This window comes from Chinchilla lanigera, unplaced genomic scaffold, assembly GCF_000276665.1.
Source record: "Chinchilla lanigera isolate Chin_1 unplaced genomic scaffold, ChiLan1.0 scaffold00015, whole genome shotgun sequence".
In the NCBI taxonomy this organism is placed as follows: Eukaryota; Metazoa; Chordata; class Mammalia; order Rodentia; family Chinchillidae; genus Chinchilla; species Chinchilla lanigera.
This window is the reverse complement of record NW_004955416.1, coordinates 24,064,335-24,085,326: the sequence shown is the minus strand read 5'-3', so window position 1 is coordinate 24,085,326 and position 20,992 is coordinate 24,064,335. Positions and strand designations below refer to the sequence as shown.

At 39.7% G+C, this 20,992-nt stretch overlaps 1 long non-coding RNA gene across 7 annotated transcripts in view; it reads left to right on the top strand.

Annotated features, from left to right (window-relative positions):
* Positions 1 to 20,570, top strand: part of LOC102023695 — a 46,420-nt gene extending 25,850 nt beyond the window's left edge. For 2 of the 7 annotated variants that reach the window (XR_001233308.1, XR_260416.2), the window contains exons 5-7: positions 10,923 to 11,040; positions 11,417 to 13,066; positions 15,090 to 20,570. This is a non-coding gene — a long non-coding RNA (uncharacterized LOC102023695). Of the gene's footprint in view, positions 1 to 7,101; positions 7,215 to 10,922; positions 11,041 to 11,410; positions 13,067 to 15,089 lie in introns of those variants that run through there. The other 5 variants (XR_001233312.1, XR_001233311.1, XR_001233313.1 and 2 more) reach the window with 5 other exon arrangements.
* Positions 20,571 to 20,992: the final 422 nt, after the last annotated feature.

The following is a 20,992-nucleotide window of genomic DNA, read 5'->3' as shown; positions in this document are numbered from 1 at the left end:
GTCATGGGGCAGGCCTCTAGAGGTTTTGATTGACTCATGGTCCAATGGGATTATAGGTGTGAGGGTTACACCCACCCTGCACAGGGTATCACAGGGCAGGTATCCTGCATACAGTGTAAAGTGGGGAAAGAGGCTGTTTGCTATCCGCCCCCCGCCCTCTTTTGCTCTTGTTGCTTTTGCTGTCTTCTACCACTTTGAGCTGTTGCCCTCTGCCATGTGCCACTCTGCCTTGGAGCCAGCCAAGTACGCACTGAAACCTCCACAAACTGTGAGCTAAATAAACCTTTCATTCCCTAATTGTGGGTGTCAGGTATTTTGTCTCAGCAATGAGAGAAAAGTGACAGAGACAGAGGCCAAGTGGCAAACACTAACTCAAGGGCACATAGAACCTGGAAGGGCTGGGGCTCCACATCCAGCCTCTCTTTAGATACTTAAGTCTATGTTTTCACGGACCACAAGTTACAGAGGATTGTTTTTTAAAATGTCAGGTCGAGTTCCCCCTTCATATCCCCAGGACATTGATTCCAGGATCCTTCCTGGCTACCAAAATCTGTGTCCGTGTCTCAATCCCATATATAAAATAATGTGGTATTTGCATAGAACCTATGCACATCCTCCTGCATATTTTGGGCCCTCTCTAGATGACTTATAAACATCTAACACACTCTAAGTATTAAGTGAATAGATATTCTGTGTTATTCAGGAAGTAATGCCAAGATACAATGCCTGTATGTGTTTGGTGTAGATGAATTTTTTTCCCAGAATATTATTTTCTGTGTCTGGTTAAGTAGCACCTATAGATACAAAGGGCCAATGGTAATGTCTCTGAGGATTTAGTAAAAAGTGACTAAGTTGGCAAAGGATACCAATGAAGAGATTGCCATCACTGACACTTGAGAGCCTGCCTGTGACTCTCCCAAGTTCTTATTAGAACTGAAATTAACACAGACATGCCGATCAAATCTAAGTCGCTATTCCCACCTTTGGGGTTGAATTATCTTTCACCATTTAAAAACTGACACATGAAACATTTTCCAATGTAAAGATTCAGACACAATTCTGAATGGTTTTCCTGTGCTATAAGTCTACTGGGTACTCCATTTTGTTTCTGAAGAAAATAGCTTTGTGTTTTCCCTCGTGAATATATTAAATAGGATTTTTAGAGATAATTTTGTGAAGAAAGAATTCAAACATTGGCAAATGATATTAAAAAACACCAGTTGTGACTGAACAGATTAAGAGAGTGTCTACATGACACTAAACATCTGGATGAGAAAGGAAAAAAAGTAAAAAACCTTGATGTTTTGTTTATTTGACACTATACATCTGGATCTTTAAAAACATCTGGGTTTTTAATTTGTCCCCCCCAAAGTTTTTCGGTGTTCAGCATTATGTATAGAAAGGTAAAAGACAGTGACATTATTACTAAATTAGATAAAATGATTGTATGAAGTTAATTCACAAATACTAATTATTCTATTTAGCATAACATATAGTGAATGAAATTCTCCACCAGGCAGATAAATACAGGAAGAAACATGTAATGAGGTGATTTCCAAATAAGATTTTGCTTACGCATATTTGAATATTGATCATAGTTTGCTGACATCAGTTTCCCACGGCAAAAATCTTTTTAAATTCTCAGACAACCACTTTGTCTCTTGGGGAATAGTTTTGCCATGTATTAGAAGGGTCTGTTAATTCACAATGCTTTTGACGATATTAAAATTTAGTAAACACTTAGTAACATACAAGATACATCTAGTAATAGACATTTTCTTTGCCAAATGAATTATCCAGAGCTGATAAAATCAGTGTAAACCCATGCTTGCTATTTCCTTCTGACTGCCAGCGGCGAAATCCCAAAGAGCAACAACTGAAACTGAACTTGAAAAACTTCAGCGCAGTGAAAAGCACCGTATGTAACTGACAATGTGTGTGTGTGTGTGTGTGTGTGTGTGTGTGTGTGTGTGTGAGAGATCTCATCTAAAAAGTTATCATAATTATTGAACATTTCCTCTGTCGCTTTCTCTTGGTCCAATCATTTATAATGGAAATGGTCTGTTTGCTTTTTATAGTCTCAAGTTTTCTAAATGATTAGCGCTTCCTTGAGATAGTCCATTAATTGGACACACAACCCAGATGAAAAGGCTAAAGCCCCGAGCATATAAAAAAAATCAGGTTGTTGCAATTTAAGTGCCTTCAAAAGATCTAATTTGATTTTTAAAAGCAATTCTGCAGATGTGAAAATTAAAGGCACAAAGAAACAAGATATGGCTTAATGACTGTTTAGGTTAAGAAACATTTAGAGGTTTTAGTAGACTTATATCAAAAATTTTTTTTTCTTTAAATTTAGCTCTGAGCTTGCAAAGATTGGGTCCACAATACAACAGAAATTGCTGAATTTTATGGGATGCTATTTCCTTGATCAAATTGCCCCATTCTTCGCCAGCAGGTTTCTGAAGTCAGTTAGGATTACTTTGTGCAGATTTTCGATTCCAGTCTCCATGAATCACATTTTAAATTCTTGCAAAGTAAGTCGCTCCACTCGGTTTGTTTTAACTATTTCATCAACCAACCCATCCCCCCTGCAGATTGTATACTTATCCCCACTTAAGGGAGAAAGACCGAAAGAAGGAAAGAAGGAAAGAAGGGAAGAAAGAAAGAAAGAAAGAAGGAAGAAAAAAAGCAAGCCTTCCCATTGGCTCTAATGACATCTTCAGTCAATAATGAGTTAATAAAAATCTCAAAATCATCTGGGCTAGATAAGGAGGAAGAAAGAAAAGTATTGTACTGTAATGACCTCTGAGATGTCATGGGTCAGTCATGTTAAGAATGTGTGCCTCCAATCATCTGCTGATTTTTATCAGCAGGCCCTCCAGCAGGAGCTGACAAGGGCCAGTTTGGGAGTCATGATGAATAAACAATGAGTTTTTGGATTGTTGGGGGCTGTGTAATAGAGTGAGGGGTTTATATATACTAAAACACGATGACATTAGCAATCAATATACCAATTACTGGACAAGTTATTGGATGAGGCATTCACGTGTCTTTAGGCTCCTTGCACTTTGAGGAGGCCTCTGGGGGTGGGGGGAAGAGGCCCTGGGCTCAGAGTCAGGCAGGGGTCCAAGGTCTGAGGCTCCATCTCAGACTGCACAAGTCCAGCTCTGGATGATCTGAACCATAGGGGAGTTGATTAAAAATATGGAACCTTCTTCCCAGAGATTCCTTCTCAGGAGTCTGGGGATAGAACTGGGGGTTGATGTTTTTAATTAAAGAACTCCAGGTAACGCTGATTAGACCAGTTAGGGCACTGCTGTAAGCTGTAATTCCCCAAGTGCTGGCCCCAGGCATTGCCAGGGAGAGGGTTAGAAATGCATGGTCTCGGGGCCCTTCCATAAACCTGCTGAATTAGCCCGCAGGTGCTGAAGCAGATGCTCGCTCCAGCCTGATGAGACCCATGGCTTAAAGCAAATATCCCCACCAAGGCCATGAGATAGTGCAGTCCCTGTCATCTCTGAGGGCCCTCATGGAGAATTTGTTACTCCTGCTAATTAGTGTGCTGAAGTTTGCAAATAGTTTACTTTAAGAAATCAGAGGGGGTCCAGTATCATCTTTGTGTGCATGTCACTTTCATTTATCTCTTCCCTGCCAGGTTTTCTTGAATGATCTTGACGTATGAATGACTTTGATTAAGGCAAGGGAAAGAATAAACATAGATTCTGTCTATTAGAGTAGAAAAGGAGGGTGGATTTGTAAATATCTTAAAAGAAAATAAGAACTAGAAGAAACATCACTGTATGTAAAGCATTTCTTTGGTGTATAGCTAGTATGCCTTTGGGCATTCAATATCAGTTTTGAAGGCAAAGGAATTTGTGTAGATGGATAAGGTCTACCCGTTTTCTAATAGCCACATAACCCACAACGTGCTTTCATCGGGAGAGGAGAATGTGGGTGGACTGTGCTCCATACAGCATCAGGAGAAGGCAACTGGCAATGACCTTGTTGTAACAGGGCGAGAGGCTTCTTTTCTTCTGGCTGAGAGTCTTCCTTCTGAGGCAGCCCAGAGATTGCTGAATTTTCTCAAAGTTGGATCAGTCTGCCAAATATGCAGGAGATTTAATCAGCGTTCCACAGAGTACATTTGAAAGAACAATTGTAAGTTGCTAAAATGTCTGGAGCCAAGTGAGAAATAGTGAGTTAAAGTGACTTAACTAGGACTGTTTGCAGCGGAGCTCTGCAAAGCCACTAACTCTACTATGCACGGTGTAATCTCTAGGGAAGGGGTCCTTGAGTGGATTTGAGCACCAAAACCCTTTCATAAAGGACAACCTTATAGAATTAGTGCCTGGGAATCAACTTTCAGAAGTCAACGGTTCAAAGCTTTAAGATGACGAAAACTTGTGGGCAGAAGCGAATTCTATGTGGTGTGCAGTAAGGAGCCTCTTTATTATAAGTTATGAAACACTCTGTATCTGGCATCAGGATTTCTTATGTGGTGGCTTCATGCCAAAAAGAAGGTTCGTGTAACCATCACCAAAGAGTTAAATAAGTTGTCTAGCTGTTGATGGTCTGGTTAAATCATCCCTGAAGTGTTGGCATATCTCCCAGAATAGATAGTCATTTAAAAAAATTATTTGGGTTTTACAAGTGAGATCACTTTGTGTTTTCATACATGAGGGATAATTCCCCGCATGACTCCTTACGAGCACCCAGAAACTGCAGGCAGAATTGGATGTGCCTCAGGCCAGACCTCACATTACAAAGGAGGTCTGCTTCTTCCATTGCCTGTGCAGCTCTGGTCATCTCCACTTCCCTGGGTTCCAGATGGCCATGCTTGTGGCTGCCATTTTAGTCTCCATAGTGACTATCTGGGAAAGTGATGGAGATTAGAGCTCAGGCCAGCAGCAATTTTAAGCACATAGCCGGTTATAAAATTCTCTTGAAGTTACTGCTGAAGCTGTGCATTAATGCCAAATGTTAATTCTTGCTGAGGACATGATGTCTTATAAATGCTATAAAGGAATATCATTTTCCCTGTAGAAGTGAAGGTACTTTTAAGGCCAGGTTAAGGAAGGGGTTAGTTTCCCAAGTAACATCTGCAGGTCACCTGCTTGCCTATAAAATCGCTTCTAGGCTACTCCCACCCTTTTGTTACACAATAGTTAGAAGGAATTCTCACATGGAAAAAAAAGAATGGAATGTAAGTGACATTGCAAAGATGTGCAAAGATTAAAAACCAAACCAAACCAAACCAAACCCCCAAATAAAACAATCCCACCCACCCATGCTAATAATCATCATCTTTTCTACATATAAGTCTCTCCAAGACTCAGAACTCATTAGGGCATTTCTTTCTGAACTAAAGATAATAGAGTAGACTCAACTTTGGGAGGTCTTCCTGGCTTTTGTTCATCTCCTTTGTAAACATATGGCTGTAGACACCACATGTGCTTCTCAGCTTTCCAGGCACAAGGGTTTGAGGGGAATCTTTCTCCACCCTGTAGAAAGGAGTTCACTAGAGCAAACAGAGGTCTACCCACCGCTGGTCGGGTTTGTTATGTAGTTGAATATTTCTCCCCTTTATATTCTTCGAAATGTTTTGAATTAAAATAGCTTACTGAAGGTCACTGGAGGCATATGGTCCTGCTCAAAACTTTAAACAAAACATTAGTTTTTACAACCTTTTGTAATTTGGTATTGTATACAACATGGTTATATGCAGAGTTTCTGTAATCTTTTCAGTGGGTGACAGAAATATGAGAAGCAAATTTATAAGCCATTTAGTGAAGCATTTAATCAATTTCATGCATAGGAAAGAGCTCCGATTGCTTGGCTTTATCAATCTTTTTCTCCAGCAGAATTTCAGTCAACGTGATCTCCAAACGCAGTCCCAGTGGGGGAGGGGCCCCGAGTGTGCAAGACCCTTCCCTGCGTGGGAATGGAATCGTCTCGTCCGCATCTGCCTAGCATGGTCACCGGCGTCTCTGAGCCTTCTGGAGGCTGTTAATGTATTTCAGAGGGAGAGCCTGGGTCTAATGTTTAGAGGAAGTTTTCAAGGCCTTCTACAGTGAAGTTACTCATTAAACACCCTTTTCCCAGAGTGACTCTCACGTGCTCAGCCGCACATGTTATATGTGCAACCTTAGGCGCCGAGAAATAGTTTTCAAAACCAGTCTTAGTGGTCATGACTGTGCTCAGATACAGGAAAACATAAGATGACTTAGATTAAAATGCAACTTCTCCTAAGTTAAGATGCCAGAACAGTGTGACCAGAATCCCTCAAATCCATAAAAGGCACATGTTACAGGTGGAGCTATTTTAGTACTTTTCAGAATATTTAAACTGCCCTTCAGTTTTCATGTTCTGATTCTCTTTTAAATTGGTTGAAGGATTAATCCAGCTCTTGGCAACATAGCAGGTTAATATTTTCTTTGCCGTCATGTGCTAGAATCCCCTTTAGGACGCTTTACCCCAAACACCGTCAAGTTCTTAAGCAAAAAAGTCCCGAGGGAGCCAAAGATGATCCTCCCGATAACCATTATCTGCTAAACTATATTAAAATTGCATTAACGCTACCTTGTCCTCTAAGATTGGAACAGATATAGATGTACCATAGACATAGTTTCTAGTTTAGAAAGTAATGTACTTCCACTGATTTCTGAGCCTAGAAAAATATTTCAGTGAATGAATTCCAGTCTAGATTAGTTTAGTTCTGATTTTAAGCTAGTTTCATTCATGGATATCATCTAAGTCTGCTGATGTTTCACACTTTTATAAAAACGTGGCATACACATGGCTTTTCCTGCATTGGCAGTTCAGTGCCATGCCACTTGGTATTTATCTTGTCACACTATTTCCGTTCTGGGGGTCCCATGATTACACTGGACAGAATTGCCCTGAAACTTTACACAAAACTGGCAGCTCATATGGAGATTGGCCAAAGGAGGGTGGTTGGCCTTTCTGTGTTTCTGTCTATGTACCTGTTATCCAACCATTAACTCTTGGATTAAACCTGTATGTCACTGACTTTTTTTTTTTTTTTTTGTATTTTTATGTTTTTATTTTTTTCAGTTCTGGGGATCAAATTCAGGACATCACACACGCTAGACAAGCACTTTGCCGCTGAGCTACATCCATCTCCAGCAACCCTATAAAAAAAAAAAAACCAATCAATTTGGAGGAAAGACATCCTTGTTATAAGAACTGATAAGGTAAAAGATCAAGCTGATTATGGTGGCACACACTTGTATTTCCAGAAATTTGGGAGAGTGAGGTAGGATGATTGTAAGTTCAACCTCAGCCTGGGTAATTTAGCCACTCAACAAGACCCTGTCTCAAAATAAAAATACAAATAAAAAATGGGGTAGGTATGTAGCTCAGTGGGAAGGCCCTGAATTCAATCCAAAGTAGGATCCCCTCCTCCAATGTTAACCATTAGGACAAAGGAATTTTTAATTCTCATATAATCTGAAACAAATTTGAAACACAAAGCAATTGCCAGATACTTATTCTCCTTGTAAACACAGAACAGTAGAACTAAGCATGATGGCAGCTACTTAGGAGGCCAAGGCAGAAAGAGCACAAGTTTAAGGCAACCTGGACAAATCAATAAGACTCTGTTTAAAAAAACAGAGGTGGGGATTTGGGATGTAGTTTAGTGGTAGAGCACTAGACTAGCACGCACAAGTCACTGGGTTCACCCCAGAACCACACATGCACACACAACGTAGATGATAATGCTACAGTTCTCCCTGTGACTATTTCCAATTCCGTTTGCTTTCCTGACTGCCCCTGATGTGACCTATGTTATCAGAACTGTGCATATCACCAGTCCCTTCCCCTCCCCAGTACATCTCAAACAGGACTGTCATATTTTGCATATCACTGCGCATCTGATAATTTCTTTCATCCAACTCTTACAAATCTTTCCTTGTTAGTAGAAGCAAGTACAGCTCATTCTTTCTAACTTCCTCAAGAATTTTGCTTGGCCTGGCTAAATCAGCACTCATCAAGTTATTCTGTATAATGCACATATGCTGTATCAATCAGGGTTTTACTAGAGAAACAGATATAACACAAGATGTACAAATGTATAAGAAATTACAGGATTGGCTTATGATGGTCAGCCAAAGAGTTGTATGAGGAGGCGTGCAGAGGGTGTCTGCACACTGAAGACCAAAGGAATCAGTCCAGGGTCTGGAGTTAAGTGCAGAGTTCCATGCAAGTCCATACCAGGAGGCTGATGAGTCTGCGACGGAAGGCTGAAGGATCCAAGGTGGAAGCCGAAGAGTTTGCACTAGAAGCCAGGAGATGACATTCAAGCTGAAGGTGAAGACTAGAGCTCCTCCAAAAGGAATGGAAGTTCCTCTGTCCTTCCTCATTTCCCCTTTATATCATGTAGGTGATGATCCACCCTAGGGTGGCTCCTCTACACTCTAGGGTGTAAAATTGCTGAGCCATTTGCTGAGCCAAGTTTAATTAAACTTCTAAGCTTCTCAAGTTGGCATAATCAATCAACCACTATATATGGGTTCTTCCCCTCTTCACCCAAGTGACTCTGTGCTAATAGTACCACAGCCTGGGTCTCATCTCTTCCGCCCATTTACGCGCTAAATTATCATGGAGCACAAATTTGGTTTTGGTTTGTTACAACTTGGAGTATCTTCTTTTCCAGACTCTTTGTCCTGATCTTCAAAGTCTTCCATGATTTCTTCCCAAATTCATCTTTAAAAAACTATTTTCTCCATTTCCTTTATATTTATTTTATTTAGCAAAACAAAAATGGTCGTGCTTCCCCCAGGTTTTCTGCCTCTCTGCCCTCTCCAGAGCCTGGAACGTCCTCTTTTTTTTTTTTTTTTGGTTTTTCTCTGGTACCGGGAACCGAACTCACGACCTTGCGCTTGCCAGGCAGGCTCTTTGCCGCTGAGCTAAATCCCCAGCCCCTGGAACGTCCTCTTCTTGCCCCCAGAGAAGATGCTGCCTTCAAAGTTGGGTCATTCATTGAGGCTTCTTCTGTCATTTTCATGCTCCACAAAAATGTGTGCAACCTATATTCTTTGGACAGCTATAGTAATTTGAATGAGCAGAAGGGTAGAAGACACAAAAGTGAGCTATTGAGGTAGCTCTCATAGGAATGCTGGACCAAGTGGGATCTAAATAAAGGCTAAGCAGGTTCTAAGTGTTGGATACATTTGTGATTCTACACTCTAGAACAGAATGTGAGAATGTAATCAGGTTGTAGGAGTATTAAGGTGTTATGCTTTATACCTAACTTTGTTCAATTCTACTCCAGTGTAGTTATAGGCAAGGAACGGGCAATTGTGTAACCTGGGGATAGTTTGTAACTCAGCAACCTTAAGTGCAATGAAGTGAACTTCATACATAATGAACACCACATTTAGATGTATATTAATTCAGAGAAACAGGGAGGTGTGATAGAAGAGTACAGTGTATGTTTAAATTTTAAAAATTATTACATTAAAAGAATCCATTCAAAACATCCACCTTTCATTGTCATTTTGACTTTGGAAAACAGCTAGAACATGCACAATGGCAGACCCACGAATAAGGTGGATGAGGACAGACCATGTGTTATGTGGCAGAAATGCTTATATTTTGAATAGATTCAGAAAATCCTGGTTGCTAAGGAAAGGTACTCATAAAAGAGGGCTTACAGAAGTGCCTTCACAAGTGGCAAGAATGACAGGACAAGCGTGTTTGAAGCAAGAAGGATATTTTGAGGGGAACTGATAACAAGGTGTCTCTCAGTGTAAATTTTTAAGATTTAAACATTAACCACATACTTTGATTATACTTTGTATACTGACTCCAAGATGAAAGTGACAATTTGAGTCAATTTGTAGAACATGTGGTTTTAACTGATTGCTAAAATAATAGTAGTTTTTTTTTTTTACATTTTTTCTTCCCATCCCCCCTTCGTGATTCATGGTAGTACAAATAGCTTAATGGAAGGAAGTTAGCAATGTAATCCTGGCCATCGGCCAATACGCCTGTCTTTAACAATAATTATCAAATACTGGGATCCAATCTTGAAATCTGTAAAAATAGCTTTTGGAGTTTATTATTTATTTCTACTAATGAAAAATTAGAAGTCAATTATGTAGTCAAGAGTAACAGATTGATTATATACATACAACCAATCCATACTGAAATAATATGTAGCATTCAAATGCTACAAAGTCTATAATAACATTAACATTTTTTTGATGTAATGGTCAAGAGAGATGAAATGTAAACTTGTATTTGGACCTCATTTTCTACTTATCTAGATCATGAGCTTGTCAGGTTGGTAGGTTTGAAAGTCATTTTTTTTCTTTAAAATTTTTTTTCATGAAATAATCATTTTTATGTTATGACACTGTACTAGCTGTACTGTTGTTAGGTATATGGTGAGAGTTGGATAGAAGGAGAATTTCTTCTTCTCTAACACCAGAAAGGTGGCCAGAAGTGTTCCCCCTAATCAGGGACGAGCACACAACTTTCTTGCAAGCAAGCAGCCAGAGAAGGGCAAAATTAGAAACAGCCCCAATTGCAAGTGGAGAAACTGGTTCAAACAAACTTAGAAGATGCCTGAAGCTTTAGCACAAAGACAGGGCTATGCAGTGTAGCAAACACTACTGGAAATACACCTACATACGATGACCTTCGTAGATTGATTATCTTAGAAGGGCAAAGAAAGCTAGCAGATAGGATTTTCAAATGCTTGTCTTTGAAAAACTATGAATTATGGGAGAACTATTGGAAATTTAGGGATAAGGAATCATTTTTTACTTCCAAAAATATTTTGAAAGTGAATTCGGAAACACTTGAAACACTCAATAGGCCGTGAATCACGTGTTGAGCCTCAATAAAATTTTAGGAGACATTTATGATTGTATGTTTTTGTCATTCTTCATCAGAGCTTGGTGGAAATCTAGAACACGAGACTAGGAAGGAAAACACTGCAGACAGAAATGGAGATCTCGGTTTCTCACTGCTTCACTAAGAGTGGCTCAGGTCACGTGATTTCCTTCTTAGGTGAGTGTACCGTAGGAGAGGGATGCTATGAACTGTAATTGTGAGGTGTAGAGCAGCTTCCTTGAGATCGCACTAAAGTGCAGAGATTGTGACCCAGCAGACCTGGGATTGGGCCTGAGGCTCTGCTTTCCTAAGAGGCTTCTGGCAGATGCTACTCCTGCCATAGGAGCCTCATTTTTGCTTATGGAGGTTTCAGACCATGAGTCAAGATAGAACCGATTACAAACCAGATTCTAGTGGTCTGCGTTCCAAGCTGGTTCTCCTACTCCTCCTTCTGTTTTTTTTTTTTCTTCTTTACTGTCCTGGGGGTTGATCCCAGTGTCTGTGTGCTGAGCTACTTCCTAACTCTTTTTATATTTTCTATTTTGAGATGCAGTTTTGCTAAGTTGCCATGGACTGGGCTCAAAGTTGCAATCCTGTGTCAGCCTCTGAGGGTTCCGGGATCACAGCCTGCACCACTACTCCTGGCTTGTCCAAAGTTTCTGAGTAAACCGCAAGACTAGTTTTTCAAGCATTCAAGGTAATTCTGTGGCATAATCCCATAAGAAACTATAGAATTAGAAATTTCATAATCTCCTGTGATGCTATTCTTCCAGTTAGTTTTTCCAGACAGTTCTATTTGTTTTGTCTGGATGTTTTCTCAATCTTATATAAAATCCATTACTTCTACCTCTGTATAACTGTTTTCACCTTACACTGTGTTTTTCATTTTCTATTCTTATCCTTATGGTACCTACATCCTCATCTATATACCCATAAATTATCCTCAATAGACTTTTTGTGCTTGGTTACCTCTGGTTTTTTCAAGTATATAATTACATTTATAAAGTTCTTCCATAATTTCTAACATTATGTCACTTCCAGGATCAAGGGATTTTTAATTGTTAAAAATGTTTATTGGTACCTGTTTGTAGTATGTAATGATTGCATTCCTCATGGGGAGTCCGTCCAGGTACATTAGCATCTTAATTCTTTCACTTTCAACCCTTTTCTCTTTCCTCCCTTTCACTTCATGGTTACTTCAGTTTTGAATGGGATTCAGTGTTTACTTGTTCTTTTTTTTTTTTTTATTTAGCTTTTGATTTGTTCTTTATACCTCAATTTCAGTTCTCACCTGGTCAATGGACAAGAGGGTATTGTCTCTATCTACCTTGGTTGGGACCAAATAGAAAATAATTTTAATGGATGTCCAGAGACTGACCATTGTTCCTGAGTCACTCTAGGTTGAAGGCTCTTGTCTGACAATTTGTGAAGAACACAGAAAAAAAATCTCCTGAGGTCTACAACCCTCTGTATAACACCAATAGCAAAAGAGTTTAAAAAAGTATGATGTGCTTAAAAAAACCTTGGGAGAGTTCTATTATTAGCAGTAGGAAAATATATCACTTTTTAATTTAGTGAAATTAATATCCAAAATTAATTGAAGTATATTTAATTAATTAATATGTCATTAATTTTTACATGGATTCTCCCCACTAGCGGTGTGTCTCTTAAATGTCTGCTGGAAAGGTCTACTATGGAAGCATTGCTCACAGATAGAGCATTTTTTCCAGACACGTTTGCTACATTTCTATTTGCATGATTCTGCCCAGAGAGGGATCACATTTTTTCACCCTTAGACATCCCGAAGTTATGTGGGGATTTCTCACTTCTATCTGGTGCAAGCCCATTGTGAAAGAAGAGTACCATTAGCACTTCGTGTGAGCCTTGCTAGAGCTATAATTTTCTGTACCTGTTTGGCTTTGGCCAGAGAAAGAAGCCAATGATTGCATGTTGACATTGCCTGGCTTCTGGGGCCACTTTATCCTGTTGGGCTGTGAAATCCGCATTCTTGTAATGCCTATCTCATTTATGCCATTCTTTGCCTGAATATTTGCTACAGCAAATTTCACAGAAAAGGAATAGAGATGAGTGATTAAAAACATAGCCTTCTGAGATGAAGACTTCTACTGGCAAAACTCCAGGCCACACCATTAAAATAAAACTCTGAAGGACCCAGAGTAATAAAACCTTGAGGCAGAAAAAGGTAAGTTGGAAATGGTACAAGCAAATGGTAGGTTAGGAGCACAGGCTCTGGAGCCAGGTGGGCTGGACCTTATTCTGCCTTGTGTGTGGGTCACTTTAGATACACGAGCTCACCTCGCACATTCTAACTTCCTGCTCTGGGCAGAGGATTAAAGAAGGCAATCAGTTATGCCGCACTTCATACTTGGCAGGGGCAGAGATCTTTGTTTTTCTCCTGAAGTGCTACAAAAGTCTACAGCAATTCCTGTCATAGACTAGGTGTTTATTAAATAAATAACTTCCTCTCACAAAGACTAAAAATCCCTGTGTCTCTTTCTAAGATTCTCCGAATGTCTCCGTACATACCTTCTCTAAACGTGCAGCTTCACTGGAACCCTTTTATTGTTCTTGAACAATTAATGACCCCAACTTTTTGTTCATCAACCCCCCACGCCCAAATCTGGTGACACAGTTAAAAGTCTAAATACGTCCATGGACTGCCACATCCCCAAAGACGTTTATCGCCTTTAACCAAGGTGGATACAACCATGTGAAGCTTCAACCAAGTTCAGTCTATTCTTTTCTTTTTAGTGTTTACAAAACAAGATATTTTATGGATGTAATTTATACATTGACTAGAAGAGGACTATTCCCAATATTATCTTTATCTTCTCTACATAAATAACAAACAACTCCAGTAATCAAAATTTACTACAATTGTAATAGATTCTGGCAGAGTTTATGTATTTTATGCGAAGGTAACATAATGCTGACTTCCAAGGATGGAGGCCAGGATTTCCGGTTTGGCTTTGTTAAGTGGAAAAAAAAATCCACTACTGTATTTGTAGTTTTTACTACATTCAAGAGATTAATTCTTGTAAATAAAATTGTTTATACCGGCTTCTAATCAGAAAGTTGAAATTATCTGTGGCAATGTAACCACTAAAAACTTGTATACTATGAAAATATTTCAATAATTAATGCATGCTCCATCTAGAGTAATTGACAGTGAGGTCATAAACGTAATGGGCCATCTGTGTTTGATTTGTACATGAAAATGCTTAAAGGGATAGGCAGGTAATTCAAGCTTCTCAGGAAAGGAAGATTTGTTCCAACTCCTCCAAGTAGCAGAGCCACTTAGTACATTATTTTCCTTTTCCCTTAAAGTCTTCTCCAGATCTTTTTTTCCTTGAGGTCTATACCTCCCACTGCTCCTCATTTTAATGCAATGATTGATCCCTTGTAGACTTTTTGATGTGCATGGCATTCACAGTCATCCTCAAGTGATTGTACCTAGTTCTCCTAGTTCATTTGGATGGCAATTTGAAAGCCAAATGCCTGCTTAAAAAATCCGAGTAGCTCACTCCAACATTTTGACTTTATTCATTCTACTTGGTCTGACCACTTTAAAAATTTATTATTGCAGATTTTGCTCTTCTGTCAGTGAGCAATTTATCAACCTTGTTTCTATTTGTTGACAAGGAGTCATAGTGGCATTAGGTAATCTTAGTATGATTTTTGTAACATACCACTTTGGATATGGTACAGAAATTCCACATTGCTGGAAGTAATATGGCCATACTAGGCATCCAAGGAAGTTCTAGGATTTTGTGTAAGAAAACCAGAGCATGTTGAATATTGCTATTAAGACTTGTATCTAGATGTCCCACCAACGCTTCATGGGCTCCTAGGTGAGTCTTTTCAGAGTTGGCTGGATCTAGCATGTGATACTGTGATTAAGGGTGTGTGGTACTAAATTAGTCCAGTGACTGGAATTAGCATAGTTCTGGATGTGGTTGAAGGGATTCACTAAAGACAGCCCCCACCTGGGGTAATGAGTGGCACCACCCAAGAGGCTCGTAGCCTGGATGGGGTAAAAAAGAACTGAAGGCTGTTGCTTACTGTTGCTGCTTCCTGCCTGCCACACCATGAACCATTTCTCCTCATGCCATTTTGCTCTGCCTTGGAGCCAGCAAACTACAGACTGAAACCTCTACAAACTGTGAGCTGAAATAAACGTTTTCTTCTTTCTCTCTGGGTATGAGGTATCTTATCTCAGCAATGACAAAGACAGTTGCCCAGAACAGTGTCATCATATCCAGATCCATAAACTCATCTAGGAACACATATTCATCTAAAGTGTACTGAGCACTTAGGGTCTGCCTGGCACTGTGTTAGACTGAGATGTACTGGACCATGCGTCACCCTCGACTTCTTGGCTGTTATGTTCTAGCAAATGCAGCTGCCTGCTTAGATCTCTTACAGAAAGCACAAACTCTACAACTAGAAAACTAAATGGATAATATTCCCCTGAAAAACCCTGCTCTAGCCTCTCTCTCCTCCTGTATCATCTGTTTTGGCAAAGTATGCCACTACCTGCCCAGTGACTGAGGTCTGCACTGCACGATCCCCTTCATCATGGTGAATCACAAGTTCCGTCCGAGCTAGCAGCTTGGCACTTGACTCTGACCTTCTCTCCACTGGTCACAGCTTTCACTCCCAGTAATTTTACTTTTGGGCCTGCACATTGCAGCAGCATCCAGTGTTACTTTCTCCACCAATCAATTCTTCCTACTGATGCTGCGGTGATATTTTAAACATGAAAATGCTGGGAGGATTATGTCAATTTTCTGTAGAAAGCCTTTACTGGAAAGGTTCTACAGTCACCTTAGAGGTGAACCCCAAACTTTTTAATATGGATTAGAAGAAAGACCTTTGCAAATATGGTCTGGCCTTGACCCTACAATGCCAGTGTTTGCCATGGGTCTTACCTTCTAGTTTGAGCAATGTTGAAAATGATGTTATATTCCATACAAGCCGTATATCTAGTCTTTTATACTTAATAAGCCATAAAACATAAGCTTATCACCCGGTCCTACTTAGGTTTATGTGCTAGACTATGAAACAATTGTTTGTCAAGAAGGTGTTCCATATGTTACAAACCAGCTAATTTCTTAGAAAAGCAAACATTCGCAACTGAGAATAATATATAAATACATCTAGTTAGTGAGCTTTGATGTTTAAATAATTAGACGATGTGCCTAGTAAACAAATAAGGGGGTTGGCACCAACTGAATTGACTGGAAGAACTTAATGGCTTGGAACACGAGAATGGTAAAGGTCAGCGATGTAAAGGGGAGTGGGGAAGAACGAGATGGAAATGGGAAAGGGACTGTGGGCCTGAGAAATGGGACGGAGCTTCAGGAGGAGATGAGTAGAGTGAAACTGCTGCCAAGAGCTCCAGTGGAACACCGGAAGATGAAGACAGCAAGGATACTAGCAGCTAACAGGTAGCACTTACAGCAGCAGTGACATCAGCTCACAATCAGACTTGCACAGCACTTACTATGTGCCAAGCAAAGCCCTCTAAACATGTTACACATATTATGCATGTTAACCATATTAACCATTTAATCTTCACTTGTCCTATCTACCTCCTATGACTGTTAAAATGATCAAATGAATCTATTTTTAAAAAGTACTTGCATAGTGATATCTAAATATTTGTCAATAAAGCCCTCTTTCATGGGGGCATGGCAAGTCGTACACTTTGCTTGAGGCCACACAGCTCCTAAGTGGCAGAGGTCAGGTTAGAACCTGGTTACCTGGCCCTGGAGCCCACACGACCTCTGAGATTTCTGTGGCCTACTGGGACAGTGACGGAGCTGCAGCTCTTCTTGCCTTCTTCACCTGCTGAGTGATGGTTCAGGGTGCATCTGCTCCTCCACGCAGATCCCCTTCATGCAGAAGAATTCCAGCCTCATGGGTTGGTGGGGGACTGCATTGCTGCTGCTCACCTTATCCCTCCCTCATGTTCCGTCCCTCCGGTTGCTTTGGGGTGACCGTGTGGGAGGGACACTCCTTTAAGAGTTTCGGTGTGATCTTATTTAGCAAAATAGAAACAAAATACAAGCTGAGCCTGTAGACCCATCACCATTACTAGAAAAGGATTTAAGATCTTAATAACAAGTGAGTCCAAGATCTCTGGATTAAGACTCAGAGTTAAGGGCCTCCTTGCCCTAGCCTTCTCCCAGTTCTTCTTTTCTTGCTTGTGTCCCTCAGCTGCTGAGCACCCATCCCTGTCCTTACACTGTGAAAACAATTATGATGACAATAAAACTAATGACCAGAACAGAGCAGCATGAATCTCTCCACACACAGAAACGATATTTGAGAAGACAGAAATGCTTGCAACACTGAGCTGATCATTCTACAGTGTATATGTGTATCAGATGGTAACTCTGCACCCTGTAAATACCTATCCTATTATGCCAATTAACAAATAAAGTTAATTTAAGAGGAATGTGGTTAGCACATAGTAATGAACTCTTCTTATATGCTGGTCACATGAAAGCATATCTCATTTAATTCTCACAGCAAGCTTGTACAGGAAGAACTGTTTTTAAATTACCATGGTAGGTGAAGAAACTGAGCCTTAGTGAAGGTTTGGTTGTTAAGTAGAAAGGTTGGAATTAGAGCCCAGATCTATCTTTCTTACATCCAGTGCCACACATCCCTTCCTCCTCCCACTGAGCATTCAGTGGATTTGATTTGTCTGATTCTTGGGAGGTAAGTGAGGTGATACACATGGCTTCCCTGAATGAGATACTTGGGTAAGTGCTGCAGAAGGAATTCCATCCATTGAGAAGGCCACTTTAAGCCATGAACATTATGAAAGGCACTGAATAAGATCACAAGATTTATTACCAAGGCCAGTACCTGCTTAATGAGTATCTACAATGCCCTGGACCATATCTGATAGTGGCACAGAGAACAGCAGTGTCATACAAGATGTGAATGCTGCTTCCAAGAAAGCATTTGAAAGGGAAGATAGGACCCGCTCTGGTCAGCAGCAGAGCCCAGGAGAAGCTGGAATGGTGGATTCTGTGAGGCCTCTGTGAGTGACTGGGTATCCGGCTGTGACCTTTTCCATTCTGTCCTCTTCAGAGTGAATCTGGACCCCAAGGGCTAGCCTGAAATTGAATGAGAGCTGAAAGACCTGAAACATTAATAAGCTCAAGAGAAACAGACACTTTGTTTCTTCTCAAGGCCCAGAAGAAGGTGGCAGACTTCATGTTCCTGAAGGAGAAAAGCTTGGGTCTATCTTCATTATAACGTGGTCCATGGAAGGACCATCTGCTGCTCCCGACCTCGGTGGCTCAGGAAGAGCAGACAAGCTCTGCACTCCGTCGGTGGCATCTCTCCCATCTTCCCAGGGCCTTAGTAGATGGTAGTGGGACCATGAACTTCCAAGTCTTTCACCACCTTGGAGTTTCCCCAAGTCCAACACCAAAACACCTATTGTACAAGGAGGTAGAACATGGCTTTCAGGAGAGATCCTAGTTCCTCTAATGGGATTTAGGAATGGGGAGAGAAATCCAAATGTGTGGAAGATGATTCCTTGAGACAGAGATAAAGGTATGAACATAGAAATGGGGAGTGTTCTCAAAGGTACTCCAGTGGAACACCGCGAGGCAATTTTGGGTCCTAAAATAATGATTTCTAAGTTAAAATATCCCTTTTGTGAATGAGAAAAATGTGTGATTTCTGCTGGCTATTGAATTAGAGATCAGGAAGATTAAGTGAATGGAAGCAGAACATGCCACAAAGAGAAAAAAATAGGTAGTAGGACAAAATTTCTTTTTTCAGTGAACTAAGAGAAACGGAAATTTCACAGGCAAATAATGAGGGATCTGAATGAAAGAAGGCAGAGAAGCATATTTTCCTGAGCTGAAGAGGCTGTTAGCTTTCTAATAACAAGAATTGAGTCTAAGAAAGAATTAACACCAAAAAATGAACCAATCCAAGGAAAACCACCACACTAGACATCTCATTAAACTCCTGACCATTTAACATAGGTGGTGATGTAGTGTTCTTCTTGGGTCCCCCTCTAGGACTGCACAATGATAATCCTCCACTTCTGCAGTCCAATCTCTGCTGGCTTCTTAAGATAAGATACAGAGGAAAAGGCCTCTCATCCTAACTTGCTAATTCAGACTCAGCTCCTGCAAGGTCTGTTGTGGCCTCCTTTGAGGCCACACCATAGCTCACCTCATCCCTTTGCATTATCCTGTACATATCCTACAACTATATATAATGCATGGTGCTCAGTGGGTTTTTATGCTCTGATTTCTTACTGCATAGAGACTGCAGGGTAGAGGTAAGAAAAGAGGGTAGACATTGGAGGAGAGAGAGTCATTTATTGTTAGGCAAAGATATTAGTTATTTGTGCTTATTTATTTAAGTCCTATCCCATGTCTTCATCTCTTATAAGCACAATTCCCAAGAGAACGCTACCATTCCTGCCCACAAATCCCATTTCACATGGTTCCCTGGGGGCTCTGACCCATAACTCTGTACATAAAGCAAAGCAAAGCAAAGCAAAACAACAACAAAACTCACCTTTTGAAAACTAAACCAAAGCACAGAATTCCCTCTCCCCAAACTCCTAAGCCTCATGAAATTTTCTGATAGAAACAGATTAAGTATACAGGAAAAAGAGGCTCACACTATACTTGCTCACAATTTTGAAAGCTGAAAGAGAGTGAAATTATGTGCAGAGAGCAACATCTACTAAAAGGTAAAGATGATGAAATACAACCGACTGGGAGAAGTCCTGAGATCCAAGAAACCCTTAATCAGTAAAATAGAATTCATTTGATCCAAGAGAAAATCAATTTAGGATGGGAAATTCAGTGTATACTACTCAGATAGTCCTCTGACACGAACACTACAGAAAGTCCTCTAACCACATGGCAGTTCAGTTAAAAGAGGATCTCAGGACCAAAAGGGGTAGAAACAAGCCATCATGCAGTGATATGGGTGGGACTTTGTACTTTCAAGGTGAGGCACAACTATTGGAACAGAAAAAATGAAAAGGGCCATGTGCTGTAATTCAGCGATGTCAAGTAAGAGTTGAAGTTTGTACGAAAACAGATGGGGAAAATGATGGGGAAAATCATCATTCATAGTATCACTAACAGGAGGAAAATCAACTTCAGTAGTTGTGGACAAAGAACAAGCAGAAATACTTTTCAAATTACCAATTAGAGTAAAGGAGCAAAGAGAGAAACTCAGTTTGGTTGCCAAACAATAGCAAAATGTAGACACTAGAAGTTAAATATAAAATGCAGGAAGTGAATAAATCAGTTTTATAAGAAATATGAATGGGTATAGCTCTTTATCAAGTGATTAAGTTAAGAAACAAAATCTAGGTATCCAGTCATAAGAGCCAACCTTGATTGAGAAGAGATAACCTTTATCATTAAAATATAGGGATTAAAAATAAATTTTAAAATATACAAAGTAAAAAAATAGCAAAATAAAACAGTAATGTAGAGGGAAGATATTAATAGAGAGCTAAAAGAAAAATAAAGAAAGTATGTAAAATGAAAATTAATTTCATTGAAAATATCAAGTCTGATTGGGAAGACAGAGAAAGTGAAAGAAATACAACATTATAAGGAAATATAAACATAAAAGGTACAATAGATATTGTAATAGGGAAAGAGACTGCACAAAAGGAACGAAAAACTGGCATGAGGGAAAAGAGAAAAGAAGGAAAGAAGAAAAAATATGTATATATGTATACACAGGATAGCTAAGATAGTTGTACTACCAATTTCTATTAAGTTATTGAAAGGAACAGTTACTGTTAAATTGTTTGATCAGTCTTACATGCCTATATTTGTTTATTTGAGTATAAAATTTGAAGATATGCATATATAATACAACAACCACTGTTAATTTCCTATCACCTTGTCTGAAATTCTGTATTGCTTGTACTGTTTTTGTGTTATTTTGTAAATGTCTGTATGGCTGTTAATATGTTTTCATTCTTTTATCTTTAAAATAAAAAAAAAAACAAAAAAACACACCTATAGTGAAAATTAAAAACTGACTGTATAAAAATAAATGTGATGGATTCAGTATACTCTATGATGTTTAC